This window comes from Arachis hypogaea, chromosome 11 (genome assembly GCF_003086295.3).
Source record: "Arachis hypogaea cultivar Tifrunner chromosome 11, arahy.Tifrunner.gnm2.J5K5, whole genome shotgun sequence".
NCBI classification, from domain to species: domain Eukaryota; kingdom Viridiplantae; phylum Streptophyta; class Magnoliopsida; order Fabales; family Fabaceae; genus Arachis; species Arachis hypogaea.
Genome location: NC_092046.1, coordinates 73,589,391 through 73,615,211, shown reverse-complemented (window position 1 = coordinate 73,615,211; position 25,821 = coordinate 73,589,391). Strand labels below are relative to the sequence as shown.

Below are 25,821 nucleotides of genomic sequence, written 5' to 3'. Positions count from 1 at the left end.
CCCTTGTTTGATGTTTTTTCGATTGGAAATTTGGAATTTTGCTAGTAGGCCAGGGAAGTATGTGACTGAAACCTGAACTAGATGTAGGAATGATGTAATTTTCGTTGGCTGTAGAAGGGATTTTTGTCTTCTTTATGTTTTGTTTTTTCCTAGACGTATTCTTATATATGTCAGACCTTGCATCGAGTTACTCTGTTACTATACTACTATTATTGAAATTGGCTTACTTTGAATTGACTACTGTGGTTGTAATAATTACGTCTAGTTCAAGATTTGCATTTTGAACACAGTATAAGTAAACCAGAACATCAATTTGATGCTTGAAGCACACAGGGACTTAAGGTATTCCTTATTTATCAGGTTACAGCACAGGATACTTCAACAATGATCCGCAGTGGACAAAGGAGCATTATCTTCCTCATTAACAACGGAGGTTATACAATTGAAGTTGAGATTCATGATGGCCCGTACAACGTGATCAAGAACTAGGATTACACTCGCTTTGTGGAAGCCATCCATAACGGAGAAGGCAAATGCTGGACTGCCAAGGTTAGCTTAAACTCAAACAATCCTGTGTTACTGTGATCTTACAGTCATTACGAGCATTATCATTAACTGGAGTTACTATTTAAAATGCTTGGAGTGTAGGTACGGACAGAGGAAGATCTAACAGAAGCGATTGCAATAGCAACAGGAGCACAGAAAGATTCACTATGTTTTATAGAAGTATTTGCGCACAAGGATGACACCAGCAAAGAGTTGTTAGAATGGGGATCCCGTGTTGCTGCTGCTAACAGCTGCCCCCCAAATCCTCAGTAGATTACTTGCTCCATTCTAATTTGTACATTTTCTTGTGTTATATTTCAGCCTTGGGGGATGCTTAGATTGCTAAGGTGTTGCCCCCTGCTTTACCAATGTACTAAGCTCTGTTGCATGTAAACATAAAAATTCTGAGATCCTGCTTCAACCAATTTTCACTTCAATAAAGATACTGGCATACAGCCATTGTAAATTTGTGATGTGAGCGTAAAAATCCATACACGAGATATGGGCCCAAAGTAGAGATAACCCACTTATTCAGGACTCCTGAAAGTAAAGTTGCTGTAGAAGGGAGAGTTCAGTTTGATCTGCTCCAAGTAATGTTGATTTTGCTTTTCATTAACTACCCTCTGTTTGGATAATCCAACTTTATTGCTGAGTAAGTTTTTTTGGCTTTGTTTTATTTGAAGGTTATGCAAAGAGACTACAAATTAAGTTCTTATTCTTTGAATTCTGTTTCAAAAAGTTTAAGCTTTAAGTGTGTAATTGACCGCAATGTTTAAGACTACAAATTAAGTTCTTATTCTTTGTATTGATTGTATCGAGTTAAGTGTGTAATTGACCGCAATGTAACTTGGCTATAGCATTGTTTGATTTGTATAGTTAACCTCGGCTAATATTTTGATTTTTGTGCTTTATGTGTGTGCAGGTCAGCTTCACCGGTTCGATGGAGGTAGGCCGTGAAATAATGCATGCTGCAGCTAGCAGCAACTTGAAACAAGTTTCACTTGAATTAGTAGGAAAGTCACCTCTTCTAATCTTTGATGATGCTGATGTAGATAAAGCTGTTAGCCTTGCTCTCTTGGACATAGTATATAACAAGGTCAAATTTCTCTTAAGTGAATAATAATGAAGAAACTCAGGTTACACATTATAATGACACTCTTTAACATTTTGTTCTTGTTTTGATTTCAGGCTGAGATATGTGTTGAAAGTTCAGTGTGTTTGTTCAGGAAGGGAATGTGCTGAATAATTATATTAAAAGATGGATTTAGGCATTCTTTTCTTCCTCTTTCACACCCTGCAGGTTTTGACAGCTACTAAAATTAGATATTGGAGGTTTTGTTCAATTAGATGCTAGGTTTTGACAAGTCCCCATGAGATGTAATGGCAAAAGAGAATTGATAGGCACACAGTTTCTTCTTGTTATCATGCTATATAAAAAACATGTCTCAGTTGTGGTGGTTTGGTTTGGTTTTTGTTGTTTTCCATTGCAGGAATGCTATTGATTCCTCTTTATTCAAGCAATGGTTGCATAACTTGCAAAGTGAGATTGGGATTCTAGCTGATGGCACCTTGGCTCTGAGACAAGTTCTAATTCAGGTAATTGCATCATCAGTGTTTAAAAAGTGGATATGATATTTTGTAATAATAAAGATAAATAGATGTGCAAGGTGTTTGGAATTTTTATTCCTATTAGCATAACAATGCTGATGAATTTTTATAGTAGAATGTGAACCTGGTTTAATTTGGAATTGTTAATACATGCATAAATTAGATTATTTCTTATAATATTTTTATATATATCGTTTTTGTTGGTTCAATTTGTTCTTGATATTTTGCTGCAGGCTAGTATTGGAATGGATAACTTGAACCCTTAATGCACAAAGTGGAGCAGTTTTAGGTTGATTTTGATCTTTTACTAAGTATTTAGGTTGATGATCATCTCTATTAGTGTAATTTGATATATTATGAGCAGTTCTAACTTGTATTGTTTCTCTATTTTTCTTCAGTTTTTAGTTTTGCAATCTGAACTCGAGATTTATTTTGTATTTGAGTAATAGTTTTTTAATGTATAAAACAATTATAGTAAATTATATATCTCTCTAATTATTGTTTGATTTGTCTTGTAATAAAAATTGCATACTATATTTGTAGGTTTGGTAATAAAAAAGGATTGAAAATTTATATTGTGTAGCAATGAAGATCAAGTAACGAAAAGAAATTTTTTTTTTAATTTAACAAGGCTTTCGCCACGCTTTTAAAGCATGGCTGTATATTTTGATATGGAGCGTGGTCGTATCTCCACCTATTGCCACGCTTTAAAAGCGTGGCCGTATCTCCACCTGTCGCCACGCTTTAAAAGCGTGGCCGTATCTCCACCTACAGCCACGCTTTTCCAAGTGGCCGTTTGTAAAAAAGCATGGCAAACAAAAAGCATGGCAATAGGCTGCAAAAAGCGTGGCGATAGAGCAACCGCCACCCTTTGATAGGTCACCCCTTCAAAAGCGTGGCGGTAGCTCAAAAAGCGTGGCGAAAAGCTATCGCCATGCTTTTTTCAGCTTTTCGCCATGGTTTAAAAGCGAGGCAAAAGATGTGTTTTCTTGTAGTGAAGGTTCTACAAAAGAGGAAGTCGACAAAATGCTCGAGTTCGGCTTCACCCGAGAAGGATCGAAGTCCTAAAACCAAGACTCGACCTCCAAAAGAAAGACCGAGCTCGGGCAAGGGCACTGTTCATACCCTGGGTCGAGCTATCCGACCCAGGATGATCGGCGACAAAGCGACCGACCTCTTCAGGTCAAGCTATCCGACCTCTTCTCAAAGAGGTCGCCAAATCGACAGGAAAGCCCAATAAAGGGCCCAAATAGAGGAACACGACCCAAATCCAAAGGCCGTCCAAGCCTATAGAGATACGGGCGGTTCCCTTAAAGATAAGTTGACCTCAAAGATAAAGATAAGATAAGCTAACTAACTTATCTTATCTAGAAAGGTCACTCTACAACCACTATAAATACACTGGAGCACCCAGGTATAACTCATACTCTGATTCTACTAAAAACCTGCTTAATACCCATGCTAACTTAAGCATCGGAGTCTCTTGCAGGTGCCCCCCACCCTCCGGTGGCCAAGGATCAGCAGTGCAGCAAGTCCAAGAAGTTGGACACAACAGCTCCGGCCGCCACCAGCCAGCCGGACACGCCATCTCCGACCAGTACAGAAGATCTCATCCGAGATCGACCTCCAGTTTCAGGTAACCCCTGGAACAGTAACCATTTCCTTTTTTTTACTGTAGGACTAGTTGACCCATGTCTTCTCGCTAAAATATTGTTGAGACCTCCTCCAAAGTTCCTGAGGGCATGTCTGACTGGATGGACTCCCTCGTCTTGATGTGTGTCTCGGTGGTGAATTCTAAATACTGTGTGGAGCTTAGGAAACATCACCAGATTTGTAGTTGTAGAGATCAGGAGAAGAACTATGAACTGGTAGCCCTAGACTCTAACGAGAGGGTTTGCTTCCCTTCTCTGACCCAAGGGGAATGCCCTTTCTTTTATGCTTACGATTACTTTTTTAATCAATGAACATTACCCTTCCTTTTACCTCTTTTGAGACCGATTTGCTGTGGTCACGTAATGTAGCCCCGTCCCAGCTTCATCCGAACTCCTGGGGCTTTATTAAGATCTTTCAGCTACTTTGCCAAGAACTAGATGTCAAGCCTTCTGAAACTCTCTTTCTTTACCTCTTTGTCTTGACCAAACCTGGGATGACCAAAAAGAAAGCTTCTTGGATTTCTTTCTGATATGCTCAAGATCATAAAGTGTTTGCTATGTATGTCGAGTCCTTTAGAGATGTTAAGAACTACTTTTTTAAGGTCCGAGCTGTTGAGGGAGCTCGACCATTTCTCTTTGAGCCGAACAATGAACCTTCATTCCCTTTATGTTGGCAAAAGAATGTGGTGGTGTCTAGATATTCGTGGGAGATGCTTGATGAAGTCGAGCAAGCTTTTGTTAATGTTTTAGAGAAGATTTGGGGGCAACCTCCCCATCTTGACACAAAGAAAGCTTTAGGGGACCTTTCCCTTGTCCGAGCTAAGCTGGGTAGTGGTCGACTTCCTTTTGCTTTGTTTACTTGCTTTTTGTTTCTTTTTCTTCCAGTTTTGTAACTTGTTTTTTATGTGTTTTTTCAGAGATGTCTAAGAATAATGATTCCATGAAGGCCTTTAAAAAGGCAAGGAAAGCTACAGCTTCCCAGAACATCTCGGCTAAGGCCGCTGGGGAAGGATCTTCTCAGGTTCCTCCTAAGAAGCCAATCTTGAGCACTTCTGGGCCGAGGAGGATGATTCCTACTCCTCAAGTCCATTTGGTTGATCCTCTCCAAACTTCTGATGCTACCTCTTCTCCCCCTGCCATCCCTCTTCCAAAAAGACAGAAGACTGTTGAGCCTTTTAATTTGGATGCCCCTGACTTTGATGCTGTTGGGTTTGTTGATCAACAAATTGCTCCTTATGGTGTTGGTCCTACTGACGATGTATCCATTCTTCGTCATTTGGACTTCATTACCCGAAGCAGTATTAATATGGCACACATGGGAGCAGCCTTATTCTGAACTGCTCAGGACCTTTCCATTCATGCAACAAAGGCTTTTATGGAGGAGGCCAAATCGGAATTTGACAGAATCTAAGGGTTGAAGGAGGAGCTCGAGGTGAAGGTGGCGAAGCTGGAAAAAGAGTTGGAAGGTGAGAAGACTCGAGCTACTGCTGTGGTGGCTTCTGTAAATCTGGCTGAGGAGATGGCACAGAAGTATAAGGAGTGCTATGTCCTGACTTATGGTGAGATGATAGAGCTTAGGGAGAGGTTAGAATCTGCTCGGGCTGATTATGCCGAGCTCCAGGGTCATCTCGTGGGCAGTGTGACTTTTGCTTATGAGAATTTGAACGATCAGGTCCGAGTTTTTGCTCCCGAGCTCAACCTATCTCTCTTCAGTTTGGACAATATTGTAGAAAATGAAAAGATTGTCCCTGCCCCGGATGAAGATGATGACGATGTAGATCCACCTCCTGTGCCATCCACTAACGCTTCTGTTGCCCCGACGTCTTCAACTCCTGCAGCTGAGGTCGACCACCCTGGTTCGGATCCTGATGTTCAGATCCTGAACCAGTCGGATGGGACCGTCAACACTGTCCCCCTCCAGGCTCGTCCTTCTTTGCCTCGAGATGCCGCAACTGGAGAATCCTTGAATCATTTGTAGTTCTTGCTTATGTATTTTTAATGTGTTTTGTATAGCCTGGCCTCTGGGCTTTTGAACTTTTATTTTGATAAATTTTGTTTGACCGTGACTTTGTAGTTGCTTTTTCCCTAGCAACTTTATTTGGAAAAATAATGCCTTTTGAACTCTTGAGGTCGACCTTCGGATGGCCTTCTGAGTGTTGATTATAGTAGCTTTGCTTTTCTTCTTGATGTATTTTGTTTGCAATCTTTCGGCATTTCCAGGAATCTTTAAGAGTGTTGGAGCTTCTCGCTGTTCGAGCTCTTTATTTATTTCCATAGTGTTGGTTTCTTTCCTATCTTGATCAAAGTGACTTTTTGAGGCTAGCCTTGTTTTGACTGTTCTTTTTAGAATTCTCATAGAACATTTCTGATTTGATTTTGGGAGAGGTCGTGGCTTTCTTTGGGTCGAGCTGTGTCCCTTCTAGCGCACGCCTTCTGCCTGTTGACTTCTTTCATTGAGTCTTGCGAGTTATTTTTTAGTAATCCATTTTTAATTTGGATCTCACCGGATCTCCTTTTTTATGGATTTACTTTTTATAACTCTGTCACTTTTGATCGACCTGGGCCGACTTCTTCATGTCGGTCTCTTCTAAGTTATTTTTAGTAATCCACTTTTAATAAGGGCTGATCAGGCCTCTCTCTATGGATTACTTTTTATCACTTTTTGTCGTTTTAATCAGTCTGGTCGGACTTCTTTATGTCGGTCCATCCCAAGTTATAGCCATCCATTTTTTCTCAGACCTCGTCAGAACTCTTTCTATGGATTGCTTTTTTTAACTTTTTTGTTACTTTGGTCGATTGGTTCGACTTCTTCATGTCGGTCCATTCTTAAGTTATTAGTAATCCATTTTTTGGCCAGGGCTGGCCAGGCCTCAGCTTATGGATTACTTTTTTATAACTTTGTCGATTTTATCATGATCGGATGATGAGTTTGGTCGTCACCTTGCCGATCTGTAGCTTTATCTTTGATCTAGCAGTGAATTTGGTTTTCACTTTGTCGACCTTTTGTCGGTATCAGACGATGAATTCGGCTTTCATCGTGGTCGGGCGATGAATTTATTTTTCACCTTGCCGACCTATAGAGGGGCTTTGTAGAAAGAATCTGAAAAGTTTTATTCCAAATAGAAAGTAGACAAATAGGAAAACTATATACATGTGGGTGTTTACCCTTTTAAGTCAGGCAGTTTATAGATCTTGGCTTGGTGCCTCGTTAAAAAACCTTTTCAGGAAAAAGAGTGCACCTTGACCTAAGATCTTTATTACCTCCTAACTATAATACCTTCTTAGGTTGCAGGCGTGCCATGACCTTGGTAGCTCTCGCCCCTCGAGTTCGGACACCCTGTAGTAGCCTTTTCCCAATACCTCTGTGACTTGGTAAGGTTCTTTCTAGTTAGCCGCCAGTTTTCCCTCTCCAGGTCAACTTGTTCCGATGTCATTTTGAATTAGGAAGAGGTCGTTATTGGCAAAACTTCGCTGTACTACCTTTTGATTGTACATTGAGGCCATTCGACGTTTTAACGCCTCCTCCCTGATCCGAGCTCTTTCCCGTATTTCTGGAAGTAAGTCGAGATCTTCCTTTTGAAGTTAGGGGTTGGCCTCTTCATTGTAGAAAATTGTTCTGGGGGACTCTTCTTCGACTTCCACTGGGATCATTGCCTCCATTCCATAAGCTATTCGGAAGGGTGATTCCCTCGTCGTTGAGTGTGGAGTGGTCCGATATGCCCATAGGACTTGTGGGAGTTCTTCAGCTCAGGCTCCCTTTGCGTCCTGTAGTCTCCATTTTAATCCAGCTAATATGACTTTATTGGCGGCCTCTACCTATCCATTAGCCTGGGGGTGTTCTACGGTAGTGAATTGGTGCTTTATTTTCAAGTCGGCCACCAATCTTCTAAAGCCTGCATCTGTGAATTGAGTACCATTGTCTGTGGTAATGGAGTAAGGAACCCCAAACCTTGTGACGATGTTTCTGTATAGGAATTTTTGACTTCTTTGAGCAGTGGCGTTAGCTAAGGGTTCTGCCTCAATCTACTTTATAAAATAGTCTACCCCTACGATGAGGAACTTGACCTGTCCTGATCCTTGAAGGAAGGGCCCAAGGAGGTAGAGTCCCCACTTTGCAAATGGCCAGGGTGAGGTTACGCTGATGAGTTTTTATGGTGGGGCGATGTAAAAATTAGCATGTTTCTGACATGGTGGACATGTCTTTACGAACTCTATTGCTTCTTTTTGTAAAGTCGGCCAATAGAATCTGGCTCGGAGTACTTTTTTGGCGAGAGCTTGTGCACTGAGATGGTTGCCACAGATGCCACTGTGTACTTCTTCTAAAACTTCCTTTGTGTTGGAAGTCGGCACACATTTTAACAGTGGTGTTGAAATCCCTCTCTTGTATAGCGTATTGTTTATGATGGTGTAGTATTGTGCCTCCCGTTTTAACCTCTTTGCCTCCTTCTTATCTGTGGGGAGTGTTTCTATTTTGAGGTAGTTAATTATAGGAGTCATCCATCCTTGATCCTGACCTGTTATGGCCAGGACCTTTTCTTCTTCCGATATTGACGGGTTCTGTAGTATTTTCTGGATGAGGCTTCTATTGTTGCCCCCTGGTTTGGTGCTGGCTAGTTTTGAGAGTACATCAGCTCGAGCATTCTGTTCCTGAGGTATGTGGCGGACCTCATATTCCCTGAGATGTCCGCGCTGCTCCCTGGTTTTGTCCAAGTACCTTTTCATGGTGGGATCATTGGCTTGGTAGCTCCCTGCTATTTGTGAGGTGACTACTTGTGAATCGCTGAAGATGACAAGCTTCTGAGCTCCAACTTCCTTAGCCAGCTTTAAACCAGCTAGTAATGCCTCATATTCGGCTTGGTTGTTTGAAGCAGGGAACCCAAATTTGAGGGAAAGTTCGATTTGGGTTCCTTGGTCGCTTTCTAATATCACGCCTGTGGCACTTCCGGTTTTGTTCGAGGAGCTGTCTACATAGAGATTCCATTCTGTAGGAGTTCCCGGAGTGTCCGTGTACTCAGCAATAAAGTCGGCCAAATATTGGGACTTGATGGCCGTTCGAGTTTCGTATTGAAGATCGAACTCTGATATCTCGACTGCCCATTGTAAAATTCTTTCAGCTAGATCCGTTTTCTGTAGAATACCTTTTTTGGGATGGTTAGTCCGAACCTTGATGGTGTGAGATTGAAAGTAAGGACGAAGTCGTCGAGAAGTTAGTATGAGGGCGTAGGCGAACTTCTCTATCTTTTGATAGTTCAGTTCTGCTCCTTGGAGAGCTTTACTGATGAAGTAGATGGGTTGTTGCCCATTCCCATCTTCTAGGACTAGTGCTGAGGCTATCGCCTGACTTTCTACTGCGAGATACAATACAAGTGGTTCTCCTTCTCGTGGTCGGGTTAGAATAGGTGGTTGTCCCAAGAACTTTTTGAAATCCTGGAAAGCCTGTTCGCACTCCATTGTCCATTCGAACCTCCTTCCTTTCCTTAAGGTGGCGTAAAAGGGGAGAGATCTTATGGCTGATCCGGATAGAAATCTGGACAAGGTTGCCAGTCTCCTGTTGAGTTGTTGTATCTCTTTAACACAGGTCGGACTCTTCATGTCAAGTATGGCCCGACATTTGTCCAGATTTGCCTCAATTCTTTGTTGTGTTAACATGAAACCCAGAAATTTGCCTGTTTCTACTGCGAAGGTGTATTTTGTGGGATTAAGTCGCATGCCATGCTTTCTTATGGTGTCTAACACTTTGCTGAGGTCGGGCAGTAATGATTTCTCACTTTATGTTTTCACCAACATGTCGTCCACATATACCTCCATGAGTTTCCCGACATGGCTCGCGAAAACTTTGTTCATTAATCTTTGGTAAGTAGCTCCTGTATTTTTGAGTCTAAATGGCATGACGACGTAATAATAGATTGCTTTTGGAGTTAGGAATGAGGTTTTTTCCTGATCAGGGGGATACATTGGGATTTGATTGTATCCTGAATAAGCATCCATGAACGAGAGGTACTTGTATCCGGGGGAGGCATTCACTAGAGTGTCGATATTTGGGAGTGGGTAGGGATCTTTTGGGCAGGCTTTGTTGAGATCAGTGTAGTCGGTACACATCCGCCACTTCCCATTTGATTTCTTTACCAAGACGACATTAGCTAGCCATAGTGGGTATTTGACTTCTCTTATGAATCCCGCCTCTAGTAGAGCTTGCACCTGTTCTTCCACAGCTTGGGATCTTTCTGGTCCGAGCTTCCTACACTTCTGCTGTACTGGCCGAGATCCTGGGTATACTGCCAGTTTATGGCACATTAGCTTGGGGTCTATGCCCAGCATGTCTGCAGTCCTCCATGCGAATAGGTCGACATTATCCCTTAGGAGTTGTATCAAGGTATTCTTCACGTCCTCATTTAAGATTGCCCCGATATTTGTTATTTTATCTGGGGTATCTTCGATCTGGACTTCTTCGATTTTGCCCTTGGGTTGTGGACAAAGTTCTTCCCGACCTCGAACTCCACCGAGTTCGATGGTGTGAATTTCTTTCCCTTTGCCTCTAAGGTTCAGACTTTCATTGTAACAACGTTGCGCTATTTTCTGATCTCCTTTTATCGTAGCAATCCCTTCTGGAGTTGGGAATTTCATACATAGATGTGGAGTTGAAACTACTGCTGCGAGATGGTTCAATGTTGCCCGACCTATCAGGGCGTTGTAGGATGAGCTTACATCGACTACAATGTAGTCTATGTTGAGTGTCCTTGATCAGGTTCCTTTTCCAAAGGTTGTGTATAGTGAGATATATCCAAGCGGTTGGATTGTGGTGTCTCCTAGTCTGATGCCAGGGCATGATGGCCTATTTTTCTATGCTTTTTCAGTAGATTTTAATTCAGTTTTCATATAATTTCTATTTATAAAGGAGCAAAAGCATGAAAAATCTCTGCATGAAACAAAATCTCAAGCATAGGTGAATTTTAGCTAATATACAGGGTAAATATGATGAAATAGATCACACTAAGTGAAGTTTTGATTTTGGGTATTATTAGCACACTTAGTATAATGAAATTTGTCTTGTATGTTACTTTGATACACTTTGTTTGCTTGATTTCAGACCAAAAGAAGCAGAGAAGAGCCACGTTAATGGCTACGTTAGCGCCACTAACGTGGCCTTTAAAGTGGAAGGAAGGAAAGCTTGGAAATTTAGTGAGAACGTTAACGCCACTAACGTTAGCAAAAGGGAAGAAGACCCACATTAGCAACCCCGTTAGCTCCACTAATGTGGGCACTAACGTGGAAGAAAAGAGAAGTGCCAATGTTAGTGGAAAAAGTGAGTGCCACTAACGTTTGCGAAGCAAAGGAAGACCCACGTCAATGGCCACGTTAGTCACACTAACGTGGACATTAACGTGGGCAAAGATCTCACTTGGCAGCCTGACCATGACTTCTTCAAACAAGAATAACTTGAGCCACAAAGTTCCAAATGAGGTGATTTCAGTGGCATTGGAAAGTAAGATTCCAGAGCTTTCCAAGCATATATGGAACTACATAGTGGACACTAAATTTGAGGGAGAAAACCTGCCCCAAAAGTCCAAAGATGAACATGGTATCAACCTGTAGTAAGGCCAGCTGACCTCTTTACCTTCCAAGAAATGTAACTCGAGCTGTAGAGCTCCAAATGATGCGCTTCTAAAGGCTTTGGAAAGTAGACATCCAGGGCTTTCCAACAATATATAATATTATGGGGTGGACATTAAGTTTGAACTTCAGAACCTGGCAATATTCATCCCTTGATTGCTAACGTTATTATGACTCACTTTTTCCAGTAACGCTAGCGACTATGCCAACAACCATGTCACCTTCAAAGGAGCATAACTTGAGTTACAGAGGTCCAATTGAGGTGATTCCAGTTGCGTTAGAAAGCTGACATTCAGGGCTTTCCAGCGATATATAATACTCTATAGTAGGCATGAAATTGGAGCATAAACTAGAGGCATCTTTTAAGCCCCAAAAATACCAACTGGGTAGCAAGTGTGACGTTAGCCACACTAACTTCAGCACTAATGCCACACTTGTAGCGTTAGTATGGATAACGGAAGCAATAAAGCCAAGTCACCCTGGACCTCAATTTGATTCACTTCTCTTTCAAGGACCACCCAACCTCAAGGAAGTAAGCCCACAAGTTCGAATTCCCTGCTTCAAATAATCAAGCTGAATATGAGGCATTACTGGCTGGTTTGAGGCTGGCTAAAGAGATAGGAGTTCAAAAGCTCACCATCTTCAGTGATTCACAAGTGGTTATTTCACAAATAGAAGGGAGCTACCAAGCTAAGGACCCTACCATGAAGAAATATCTCGACAAAACTAGAGAACAGCTCGGACAGATCGGAGATATGAGGTCCAACATATACCTCGAGAACAGAATGCTCAGGCAGATGCACTCTCAAAACTAGCAAGCACCAAACCAGGGGGCAATAACAGAAGCCTCATCCAAGAACCATTGAAATGCCCATCAATCACAGAGGAAGAAAAGGTCCTAACCATATCTTGTCAAGATCAAGGGTGGATGACCCCCATTATCAACTACCTCAAGACAGAGACACTCCCCACAGATAAGAAGGAGGCAAAGAGGTTGATACGAGAAGCACAGTACTACACTATGATGGGCGACATCTTATATAGGAGAGGGATCTCAGCATCCCTCCTAAAATGTATACTGACTTCCAATATAAGGGAAGTCCTGGAAGAAGTACACAGTGACTTAATGTGTGGCAACCATTTGGGGGCACGAGCTCTTTCCAAAAAGGTACTCCGAGATGGATTTTTCTGGCCAACCTTACACAAAGAAGCGACAGAGTTCGTCAAGACATGCCCACCTTGTCAGAAGCATGCTAACTTCCACATCGCTCCACCAGAAGAGCTTATCAGTGTAACGTCACCCTGGGCATTCGCAAAATGGGGGCTAGACCTCCTAGGACCTTTTCCCCAAGGATCGGGACAAGTTAAGTTCCTTATTGTAGGGGTAGACTATTTCACAAAATAGATTGAGGCAGAGCCCCTAGCCAATGCCACCGCTCAAAGAAGTCAAAAATTTCTATACAAGAACATTATTACAAGGTTTGGGGTCCCTTACTCCATCACCACAGATAATGGCACTCAATTTACTGATACAGGTTTCAGGAACTTGGTAGTTGACTTGAAAATAAAGCACCAATTCACATCCATAGAACACCCACAAGCTAACGGACAGGCAGAAGCTGCCAACAAAGTCATACTAGCCGAGTTAAAATGGAGACTATAGGGTGCAAAGGGAGCTTGGGCCGAAGACCTCCCACAAGTCCTACGGGAATATCGGACAACTCCGTACTCTACCACAAGAGAATCACCCTTTCGACTTGCTTACGGAATGGAGGCAATGATCCCAGTGGAGACAGAGGAAGGATCCCCCAGAATGATCCTCTACAATGAAGAGATCAACTCCCAAAATCAAAGGGAAGAACTCGACTTACTATCCGAGGAAGCATTAAAGCGTTGAATGGCTTCAAGATACAACCCAAAGGTAATCCAGCGAAGTTTCGTCATCAACGATCTCATCCTAATCCGAAATGACATTGGAGCAGGATGATCAGGAGAAGGGAAGCTAGCAACTAACTAGAAAGGGCCTTACCGAGTTATAGAGGTACTGGGAAAAGGCTACTACAAGGTGTCCAACCTCGAGGGGCGAGAGCTACCAAGGTCATGGCGTGCCTGTAACCTAAGAAGGTACTATAGTTAGAAAGTGATAAAGATCTTAGGTCAATGTGCACTTTTTTTCCTGAAAAGGTTTTTTAATAAGGCGCCAGGCCAAGATCTACAATATTGCCCGACTTAGAAGGGTAAGCACCTATATGTATATATTCTTGTCTATTTCATATTTCCTACTTGAATAAAGTTTTTCAGATTCCCTAAAAAAGTTTTTGTTCCGAGGGTTACCTGAAACTTTAGGTCGATCTCAGACGAGATCTTCGGTGCTAGCCGGCGCTGATGTGTCCGACTTGTGGGTGGCGGCCGGAGCCGCCATGTCCGACTTGTTGGACTTGTTAGTGATGCTGATCCTTCGTCACCGGAGGGTGGTGGTACATGCAAGGGACTCTGATGCTTAAGTTAGCAAGGGTATTAAGCAGGTTTTGAGTAGAATCAGAGTATGAGTTATACCTGGGTGCTCCAGTGTATTTATAATTGTGTGGAGTGACCTTTCGGGAGATAAGATAGTTATCTTATCTTATCTTATCTTTGAGTGAAGTCATCTTATCTTTAGGGGGAACTGCCTTATCTTTCTAGGCTTTGGCTGCCTTTAGATTTGGGCTGTGTTCCTTTGTCTGGGCCTTCTCGGGCCTCTGTAGCGGTTTGGTCGACCTCTTTTATAAAGAGGTCGAGTCATCCTGGTCGGAAGAGTTGAGTCGACTTGCCTTAAGTTAGCCCGGGTCGTACACCTCGACCCAGGACATGAACAGTGCCCCTGTCCGAGCTTGATCTTTTTCTGAGGTCGTGTTGTTGCTAAATTTCGACCCCTTTTTGGGAAAGTCGAGCTCGAGCACTTATTTTTGCTGAAGCTTCTTGAATGTGAAGCATTTTTTTTCTTTTACTCCTTTTGGTTGCAACGTGCGCATTTTGTGTTTATATTCTTCTTGGGAACGTGCAAGGGTTCTTAATGCCCATTAACTCCTCTTTTTTGCTGTTTCCCTCTTTCGTATTTTGAACTTCTGAAAGACCTTGCTTCAGTTTTCTTCTTCTCCTTTCATTTCTCTTCTCTGACTACTGGTGCTTCGTTTTTCGTTCGAAAGGTGATCATCCGCCGCGGCTTCGTCGTTGCTTTACTCTCTCAGCGTTTTATTGACTCCTTCCTGCTACCAGTTGGTCTTTCTTCCTTTCTCTTTTCTTTTCCATGTCGTTCTTTTCATATCTGATTTTGAGGAGGTTTTGATTTTTCTCGGAGAAAGTTTGGATCTTTCTTCTTTTACTGTGCCTGAATGCTGTTGTAAAGTGTGTTCTGGGAGTTTCTTCGTCTTTTATATGAACTTTTTTTGCCTTTTCTGATGGTTGATGCTTTTAGGGCTTTGCATGTTGTTTCTGTATTCTTTGATTTTGAATTTTTTGGAATAATGACATGATTGATTCTTGAAAAAATGTTGCATCTTTGATGATTTCCACTTGGCATGTTTTGATGTTGGTAGTTCCCTTTGCTGATAGACTGTAAAAAGATAGTAGCTTTGATGACATTTTGTAATTAACTTTCTTTTTTCGAAGTGTCGCTATTTGGAATCTTCTTTTTCTTATTTGAGAGATGTTGGGACGTAAGCTGTAGATTTTTCCAGAAACTTTGCTCTGTTACTGCCTCCAAAGGATGCCCCTGGACTTTGGTTTGAGTCTTGGGGTTTTCTTTTGCTACTTTTTCTGTTCTATATGCCTTAGATCGAGTTATATCCGCGTTTGCCCGAGCTGTTTTGTTGATTTGCCCGAGCTGATTGATTAGTAACTATTTCCTTTTTCTTACTATAGAACTAGTTGACTCATGTCTTCTCGCAAAAATATTGTTGAGACCTCCTCCAAGGTTCCTGAGGGCATGTCTGACTGGCTGGACTCCCTCGTCTTGATGTGTGTCTCGATGGTCAATTTTGAATACTGTGTGGAGCTTAGGAAACATCACCAGATTTGTAGTAGTAGGGATCAGGAGAAGAACTATGAGCTGGTAGCGCCGGACTCTGACGAGAGGATTTGAGATGAACGGATAATTTATACCCTCTTTGGCATTGTTTTTACATAGTTTTTAGTATGATTTAATTAATTTTTATTATATTTTTATTAATTTTTGATTAAAAATCATATTTCTAGACTTTACTATGAGTTTTTGTGTTTTTCTGTGATTTCAAGTATTTTCTGGTTGAAATTGAGGGACCTGAGCAAAAATCTGATTCAGAGGCTGAAAAAGGACTGTAGATGCTGTTGGATTCTGACCTCCCTTTGTTCGAAGTGGATTTTCTGGAGCTACAGAAGCTCAATTAGAGCGATCTCAATTGTGTTGGAAATTAGACATCCTGGGCTTTTCAGAAATATATAATAGTCCATACTTTACTCGAGATTTGATGGCCCAAACTGGCGTTCAAAGTCACCCTAAAACATCTTGGCGTAAAACGCCCAAACTGGCACCAGAATTGGAGTTAAATGCCCAAACTGGCACCAAAGCTGGTGTTTAACTCTAGGAACAGCCTAAGCATGAAAAAGCTTCAATGCTCAGCCCATGCACACACCAAGTGGGCCCCGGAAGTGGATTTCTGCACTATCTGCACTTAGTTACTCATTTTCTGTAAACCCTAGTTACTAGTTTAGTATAAAAACTACTTTTAGGGATTTATTTTATATCTTTGGAATATCCTTTGATCAATTTGATCTTAGAGACCATTGTACACGTTTGGAGGCTGGCCTCACGGCCATGCCTAGACCTCTTTTCACTTATGTATTTTCTACGGTGGAGTTTCTACACCCTATAGATTAAGGTGTGGAGCTCTGCTGTTCTTCATGAATTAATGCAATTACTACTGTTTTTCTATTCAATTCATGCCTACTTCTTCTTCAAGATATACTCTCATTCTTATTTCAGTTAAGTCAGAATGAAGGGGTAACCCGTGACAATCACCCAATCTTCGTTACTCGCTTAGCCAAGATCGCGTGCCTGACAACCACAAAGTGGTCTACATGATGTTCAACGTAGTCATTGGATGGCAGCTGGAGTATATTCTCTTGGGTTTCTAATCTAAGATTCACGTCTTCTCTCCTAACAACAGAGCAGCTGAATCTGAGATTAACCTTCGTGGTATAGGCTAGAACCATTGGCAGCATTCCTGGGATCCAGAAAGTCTAAACCTTGTCTGTGGTATTCCGAGTAGGATCTGGGAAGGGATGACTATAAAGAGCTTTAAACCTGCGAATGTGGGGCACAAGTGACAGTGTGCAAAAGGACAATGGTCTTATTCCGACACTAGCGGGAACCGACAGATGATTAGCCGTGCGGTGACAACACATATGGATTTGTTTTCATCCGAGAGGATCATACAGCTTGCCATGGAAGTAGGTAACGCATGGTTGGAAGGAGGCAATAGGAAAGCAGAAGTTCAGAAGCAACAAAGCATCTTCATACGCTTATCTGAAATTCCCACCATTGAATTACATAAGTAACTTTATCTTATTTTATATTTTATTTATATTTTAATTATCAAAACCCCATAACTATTTGAATCTTCCTGACTGAGATTTACAAGGATGACCATAGCTTGCTTCAAGTCGACAATCTCTGTGGGATTGACCCTTACTCACGTAAGGTTTATTACTTGGATGACCCAGTGCACTTGCTGGTTAGTTGTGCAGAGTTGTGAAAAAGAGTTGAGATTACGATCGTGCGTACCAAGTTGTTGGCACAATTGAGATCACAATTTCGTGCACCAAGTTTTTGGCGCCGTTGCTGGGGATTGTTCGAGTTTACACAACTAACGGTTCATCTTGTTGCTCAGATTAGGTAATTTTATTTTATGTTTAAGTATTTTATTTTTAATTTTCGAAAAATAATTCAAAAAAAAATTTTCAGTTTTCAAAAAATTCAAAAAAAAATTTAAATATTTTGTTCTTCAGAATTTTTAAGAATGAAATCTAGAGTTTCATCATGATTTGTTGAAGCCTGGCTGGTTGTCAAGCCATATCTAATTTTTTTGGACCGAGGCTTCCATAGTTCCACTTATCATGGCAAGAGCCTTTGGATTACCATCTATTTGGCTGTTCTATGTCTGATTTGTATGCTGAAGCTTGGCTGGCCATTTGGCCATGTCTAATCTTTTGGACCGAAGCTTTCACAAAAAGCATGACTGGCTATTAAGCCATGTCTAAATTTTTGGACCAAAGCTTTAGACTAACATTGCATGATTTTTGGAATTCTTATTAAAAATTTTGAATTTCTTTATCTTCTTTTTCCAAATTAATTTTCGAAAAATTACAAAAAAAATTAATAAAATCATAAAAACCAAAAATATTTTGTGTTTCTTGTTTGAGTCTTGTGTCAAATTTTAAGTTTGGTGTCAATTGCATATTTTGATTTTTTTTTTTAAATTTTCGAAGAACACATGCATTGAGTTTTGTTCTTCATAATCTTCAAGTTGTTCTTAATAATTTCCTTTATTTGATCTTTGCATTTTCTTATTTTGTGTATTTTCTTATTTTTCATATGCATTCTTGAATTATTAGTGTCTGAAAGTTAAAAATTTTTAAGTTTGGTGTCCTGCATGTTTTTTCTTTTCTTAAAAATTTTTAAAAATATGTTCTTGGTGTTCATCATGATCTTCAAGGTGTTCTTGGTGTTCATCTTGACATTCAAAGTGTTCTTGCATGCATTTTTGTTTTGATCTTAATTTCTTGTGTTTTGCATCATTTTGTTGTTTTTCACCTTCTTCATTAAATTTAAAAATAAAAAATATATCTTTCCTTTATTCTACTCATAAATTTCGAAATTTTGAATTGATTTAGTCAAAAGTTTTAAAATTTAGTTGTTTCTTTTTAGTAAAGTCGAAATTTCAATTTAAAAATTCTATCTTTTTCAAATCCTTTTCAAAAATCAAATCTTTTTCATTTTTTCTTAATATTTTCGAAAATTTTAAAGTTTGATTTTCAAAATCTTTTTCTTATTTTTATTTCATATTTTTGAATTTAATGCTAATAATTAATATTTTGATTCAAAAAATTTCAAGTTGTTACTTGCCTATTAAGAAAGGATCAATCTTTAAATTCTAGAATCATATCTTTTAGTTTCTTGTTAGTCAAGTAATCAGCTTTAATTTCAAAAATCAAATCTTTTTAATTTCCTTTTCAATTCTTTTTCAAAATAAATTTCAATCATATCTTTTTCAAAATTTAATTTCAAAATCTTTTCTAACTTCTTATCTTTTCAGAATTGATTTTCAAATCTTTTTCAATTAACCACTTGATTATTGTTTTAAATTTTAAAAGTTTTCTATTTCAATCGTATCTTTTTCAAAACCACCTAACTACTTTTCTCTCTCCAATTTTCGAAAATCACTAACCACTTTTTCAAAACTCTTCTTAAATTAATTTATTTAGTTTTCAAATTTTATTTTATTTCTCTTTTTAATTTTCGAATACTAACTGTTCCGAGGGTTACCTGAAACTGGAGGTCGATATTGGATGAGATCTTCTGTACTGGTCAGTGTCGATGTGTCCGGCTGGTGAGTGGCGGCCGGAGCTGTTGTGTCCGACTTGTTGGCTGGCTGCACTGCTGATCCTTGGTCACCGGAGGGTGGGGGGTACCTGCAAGAGACTCCGATGCTTAAGTTAGCACGGGTATTAAGCAGGTTTTTTGTAGAATCAGAGTATGAGTTATACCTGGGTGCTCCAGTGTATTTATAGTAGTGTGGTCTGACCTTTCGGATAAGATAAGTTAGTTACCTTATTGTTCCAAGGGTTACCTGAAACTAGAGGTTGATTTCGGATGAGATATTCTGTACTGGTCGGTGCTGATGTGTCCGGCTGGTGAGTGGCGGCCGGAGCTGTCGTGTCCGACTTGTTGATCTAGCTGCACTGCTGATCCTTTGTCACTGGAGGGTGGGGGGTACCTGCAAGAGACTCCGATGCTTAAGTTAGCATGGGTATTAAGCAGGTTTTTAGTAGAATCAGAGTATGAGTTATACCTGGGTGCTCCAGTGTATTTATAGTGGTGTAGAGTGACCTTTTTAGATAAGATAAGTTAGTTATCTTATCTTATTTTATCTTATGGTGAGGTCAGCTTATCTTCAACGGAACCGCCCTTCTCTCTGTAGGCTTGGGCTGCCTTTGGATTGGGCTGTGTCCCTTTATTTGGGCCCTTTACTGGGCTTTCCTGTCGATTTGACCGAGTTCTTCGCAAAGAAGTCGGTTCGCTTGACCTGAACAGGTCGGTCGCTTTGCTACTGAACATCCCGGTTCGGACAGCTCGACCCAGGGTATGAACAGTGCCCCTGCTTGAGCTCGGTTTTCTTTTTTGAGGCCGAGTTCTCAACTTCGGTCCTTCTCTAGTAGAGCCGAACTCAAGCACTTTGTCGATTCCTTTGTAGAAGCCTTTTTGAATGTAGAACGTTTTTTCCTCTACAAGCGCGCGCTTTTATGTCGGCGCTTTGGGAACGTGCGAGGGTTTAATGCTTTCATTAATTTTAACATTAATTGCCCCGTTTCCTTTTTGGCTCTTTATTTTGATTTTGAAAACCCAGAAACAGTTTCTCTTCTTCGCCCTTTTCGTAACTTCTTCGCACTTATCCCTTCATTCTCTGCCTTTCACCCACATTTCAGCTTTTCTTGCGTTACGGCGTCGCTTGGTGATTTTTCTGAAGCTTCTGTTTTTGCTTGTTGTTCCGCATTTTTCCCTGCGACATTGCTTTTGTTCGTGCTTTTTTGCTCGTGAGAGGTCGACTCCAGTTTTCGTCTTCCATCCTCAATTTCTTTGAAGCTTGCTGCTTTTTCCAGGTTGGTATTCACTTTCTTGCTTCCTTCATAGCTTCGTCTTCAGTTTTTTAGTGAAGCTTTGATTTTGTTATGTTTGAAAGTTTGAATCTTTTTTGTGGTCTTGTATTTGCTTGTCACTGTAATGTGTTTTTCTTGACTTTCCTTTATGCATTCTCCTGGAATTTCCATCGAGGCTTTCTAGGGTTTTATTGTTGCGTCTGGTTGTTTCCTATCTAATACCGATAGAAAATCTGCATCTGTTCTTTGCTTTGTTTGGAGATTTTTTTTTGTCTGATTCTAAAAAAGTTTGCACCTTTGATGGTTTCTACTTGGCGTGCTTTGATTTTTGGGAATGCTTTTTGCTTGGTAGACCGAAATGACTTTCTGTGTTTTACTTTGATGAAGAATGTTTGCTGTTTGAATTCTTTCTGAGAGATGCTGGGGTGCGAGCTGTAGATTTTTCCTGGAAACCTTGCTTTGTTACTACCTCCAAAGGATGCCCCAGGACTTTGGTTTGGGTTTTGGAATTTTCCTTTTCTGTTTCTTCGCCTGTATCGTATTAACCGAGTTGTTTTCTCCCTTGTCCGAGATGTTTTTAGTAGCCCCCTCTTCATTTCTTATTTGTAGGATTAGTTGGCCTCATGTCTTCTCGCAATAACATTGTAGAGATGTCTTCCAGAGTTCCCGAGGGATGTCCGATTGACTGGACTCCCTTGTTTTGTTGTGTGTTTCTGTTGTGGATGCTGAATTTTGCACAGAGCTGAGGAAGCGTCATAGGATTTGTGGTAACAGTACCTGTGAAGGGAATTACGTGCTTGTTGCCCCTGATTCTGATGAGAGAGTTTGTTTTCTGACTTCCGTCGAGGGGGAGCGTCCCTTCTTCTATGCTTATGAATACTTCTTCAGCCAATTAAACGTTACTTTCCCTTTTACTGCTTTTGAAACTGACTTGTTATGGTCCTGTAACATTGCTCCGTCCCAGCGTCATCCTAACTCCTGGGGTTTTATCAAAATATTTCAACTTCTTTGCCAGGAGTTGGGCGTAACTCCTTCTGAAACCCTTTTCCTTTATCTTTTTGTCTCGGCCAAGCCCGGAGGTTCTTCAAAAAAGAAAGCTTCCTAGGTTTCTTTCAGATCGGCCCAGGGGCATAAAGTTTTTGCCATGTATGATGAGTCGTTTAAAGATTTTAAGAACTATTTCTTCCGAATCCGTGCTATTGAGGGGGTCCACCCCTTTTTTCTTGATGAAAATGATGAGCCCGCTTTTCCTCTAGAGTGGCAAAAGAATGTAAGAGTGCCACGTTACACATGGGAGATGCTTAGTGAGGTTGAGCGGGCCTTTGTAGTTGTTCTTGAAGATTTGTGGGGGAAGCCTCCCCATCTGGACACGAAGAGATTTTTGAGTGATCCCTCTTTGGTTCGGGCTGCTTTGGGTACTGTCTGATTTATTTTTATACTACTTCCGAGCTTTTCTTCTCCTATGTTGTAACTTGTCTTTTTGATTTTGTTTTTTTTCAGAAATGTCGAAGAATAATGATTCTATGAAGGCCTACAAGAAGGCAAAGAAGGCGACTGCTGCTTTAAACATCTAGGCCAAGGCGGCCGGAGAGGGATCTTCTCAGGTTCCAGTTAAACCTCCTATACCAAGTTCTCCCGGGCCGAGGAAAGCAATTACTACTCCTCGGGTTCGTCTGGTCGATCCTCCACAATCTTCTGCTGCAGCTTCTGGTGCCCCTCCTAGTAAGAAACAAAAAACCACTGAGCCTTTCGACCTTGATGCCCCAAACTTTGATGCGGTTGAGTTTGTAGATCAATAAATCGGCCCTTATAGTGTTCTTTCTATGGACGACGTGTTGCTTCTTCATCATTTTGATTATATAACTCGGAGTGGTATTAAGTTGGCACACATGGGAGCAGCCTTATATCGAACTGCTCAAAGTCTTCCTCTCCATGCCACTAAAGCTTTCATGGAGGAGGCCAAATAGGAGTTTGATCGGATGAAAGGTTTGAAGGAGGAGCTTGAAGTGAGGGTGGCCAAGTTGGAAAAATATTTGGAGAATGAGAAGGCGAGTTCCACTTCTCTGGCGGCTTCTGTGAGACTGGCCGAGGACACGGCTATGAGACATAAGGATAGTTATGTGACATCTTATCGGGAGGTGTTGCGTCTGAGAGAGGAGTTGGAGAATGCCCGAGCTAATTATTCCGAACTCCAAGGTCATCTTGTTGGCAGCGTAACTGCTGCCTATGAGAACCTTAAGGAACAAGTTCGGGTTATTGCTCTCGAGGCCGACCTGACCCTCTTTAGCTTAGATAACGTTGTCAGAGATGGCAAAGTTGTCCCTGATGACGAGGATGAGGATGATGTCGAACCTCCCCCCGTATCCTCTGCCAAGGTGTCAACTCCTGCCGTTCCCGCCGAGGTCAGCCCTCTCGCTTCTGATCCTGACTGTCAGATCTTAAACCGGGATGATGGTACTGTGGATGCTATTCCTCTCCAGACTCGCCTTCCGTCTCCTCGAACTGATGCTTGCTAAATAGTCTTCTGACCCTTAGCCCATTTGTTCTGGATATTTTCGTAGTTGGCCCGGCTTGTGGGCTTTTTAAACTCTTTTTTGTTAACTGTTGATACTTTCTCTTTGCTTGCCTAGAAACTTTTTATTTTGACAAACAAAAGTAACTTTCTAGCTTTTGAGGTAGATTTTGGTGGCCTCTGAATCTTTATAACTTTGTGGATTATATCATGCTTTCACGCTTTTTGGATTGTTTTGTACTTGAATCCTTTTGTGGTTGTGGGTCTTAACTTGTTCTTCGGTTTTCTTGTTCTTGCTTGTGTTTCAGAAGATCTATGACCGATTTCTTCAAGTTGGTCCTCTAAGTTGTTTTTGTAATCCTCTTTCTTGGATCTTTGTTAGATCTCTTTTAGGGACTACTTTTATAACTTGTTTAGTAGTAGGAGTCCGACTTCGTTATGTTGGTCTCCTTTAAGTTATTTTTGTAAATAACTTGGGAGTCCGACTTCGTTATACCGGTCTCCTTTAAGTTACTTTTGCAAATAACTTTTTAGTAGTAGGAGTCCGACTTCGTTATATCGGTCTCCTTTAAGTTACTTTTGCAAATAACTTTTTAGTAGTAGGAGTCCGACTTCGTTATATCGGTCTCCTTTAAGTTACATTTGCAAATAACTTTTTAGTAGTAGGAGTCCGACTTCGTTATATCGGTCTCCTTTAAGTTACTTTTGCAAATAACTTTTTAGTAGTAGGAGTCCGACTTCGTTATATCGGTCTCCTTTAAGTTACTTTTGTAGTACTCTTTTTTGGACCTTTGTCAAGTCTCTTTCAGGGACTACCTGTATAACTTTTTTGGTTTTGGGCTGACTTTGTTATGTCGGGCCCTTCTAAGTTAAAGTAATCCTCTTTAATAGGGTTGGCCAGACCTCTTTCCAGGGTTTACTTATAACTTGGGTTGATTTGGTCCGACTTCTTAACGTCGGCCAGTCTTTAAGTTATTATTTTAGCAATCCGTAAGACCTCGTCAGGTTCTTTTTTAGATCACTTTTGATAACTTCTTACATTATTCTGTGTTCATCTTTGCCGATTTGTAGAAAGTGGTTGTCATCTCTAGATCGTCTTTTGGGTGAATCGCGTTTTCACCTTTATCGGACGGTTGTCTTTATCGTGATTGTGCAGTGAATTTGTTTTTCACTTTCTGCCGATCGGTTGCTTTATAATCGGACGATGAATGCTTCAGATTAATGCGTCTTGAACACTTGTAGATTATCTAAGATATATTTTATTCAAAGGAAAAGTGCAAATATATACATATGGGATCATCCTTTTAAGGCGGATAGTGTCTGAGTCTCAACTTGGTGCCTCATTAAAAAACCTTTTCGGGAAAAAGAGTGCATCCAACAATGAGATCTTTATCTTTTCTAACTGTAGTACCTTCTTAGGTTGCAGGCGTGCCATGATCTGGGAAGCTCTCGTCCATCGAGTTCAGACAGTCTGTAGTAGCCCTTCCCAAGTACTTCTACAACTCGGTAGGGTCCTTTCCAGTTTGCTGTCAATTTTCCTTCTCCTGGTCGAGTTGTGCCGATATCATTTCGGATTAGGATGAGGTCATTTTCTGCGAAACTTCTCGGCACTACCCTTTGATTATATCTGGAAGCCATTCGACGTTTTAGCGCTTCTTCCCTGATCCGAGCTCTTTCTTGGATTTCGGGTAGCAGGTCGAGCTCTTCCTTTTGGAGTTGGGAGTTTGCTCCCTCAATGTAATGAACTACTCTGGGCGATCCTTCCTCAATCTCTATCAGAATTATTACCTCTATTCCATATGCTAATCGGAAGGGGGATTCCTTTGTGGTGGAATGTGGCGTCGTTCGATATGCCCATAGGACCTGTGGAAGTTCTTCTGCCCATGCTCCCTTTGCATCTTGTAATCTCCATTTTAACCCGGCCAATATAACTTTGTTAGCAGCTTTGGCCTGTCCATTGGCTTGTGGATGTTCAACGGAGGTGTACTGGTGCTTTATATTCAAGTCGGCTACTAGTCTCCTGAAGCCTGCGTCTGTGAATTGAGTGCCATTGTCTGTGGTTATGGAGTATGGAACCCCGAACTTCATGACAATATTCCTGTATAGGAATTTCGGACTTCTTTGAGCGGTGGTACTGGCTAGGGGCTCTGCCTCAATCCATTTTGTAAAATAGTCTACTCCGAATATGAGGAATTTTACTTGTCCTGATCCCTGGGGAAAGGGTCCGAGAAGATCAAGTCCCCATTTTGCAAACGGCCAAGGTGAAGTCACGCTGATGAGCTCTGCTAGCGGGGCGATGTGAAAGTTGGCATGTTTCTGACATGGTGGACATGTCTTTACAAATTTTGTAGCTTCTTTCTGTAGAGTTGGCCAATAGAACCCCGCCCGGAGTACTTTTTTGGTGAGAGCCCGTGCTCTAAGATGATTGCCACAAATGCCGTCGTGTACTTCTTCTAGTACTTCCCTTGCGTTGGAGGTCGGCACGCATTTTAGTAATGGTATTGAGATCCCTTTTTTGTAGAGGATGTTGTTTATGATGGTGTAGTACTGTGCCTCCCTTTTTAACCTCTTTGCCTCCTTTTCTTCTGTAGGGAGTGTTCCTGTTTTGAGGTAGTTGATTATGGGGGTCATCCATCCTTGGTCCTGATTTATTATGGCCAGGACTTTTCCCTCTTCCGAGATTGATGGGTTCTGTAGTATTTCCTGAATGAGGCTTCTATTGTTTCCCCCTGGTTTGGTGCTGGCTAGTTTCGAGAGTGCGTCAGCTCGGGCATTCTGTTCGCGGGGTATGTGGCAGATCTTATATTCCCCGAGTTGTCCGAGCTGTTCCTTGGTTTTATCCAAATATTTTTTCATGGTAGGGTCCTTGGCTTGATAACTTCCTGTTATCTGTGAGGTGACTACTTGTGAATCGCTGTAAATGTTGAGTTTTTGAACTCCAACCTCTTTAGCCAGCTTCAAACCAGCTAATAAAGCTTCATACTCGGCCTGGTTGTTCGA

General features: G+C 41.2%; 1 long non-coding RNA gene and 1 pseudogene across 1 annotated transcript; both read left to right on the top strand.

Annotated features, from left to right (window-relative positions):
* The first annotated feature begins 369 nt into the window (after nt 1-369).
* LOC112723934 (pyruvate decarboxylase 2-like) lies at nt 370-1,012 on the top strand (annotated as a pseudogene).
* Nucleotides 1,013-1,739: 727 nt separating this feature from the next.
* Nucleotides 1,740-2,070, top strand: LOC140176540 (uncharacterized). The gene is made up of 2 exons (XR_011868155.1): nt 1,740-1,846; nt 2,037-2,070. It is a non-coding gene; the product is annotated as an uncharacterized lncRNA (long non-coding RNA).
* The last annotated feature ends 23,751 nt before the right edge of the window (nt 2,071-25,821 follow it).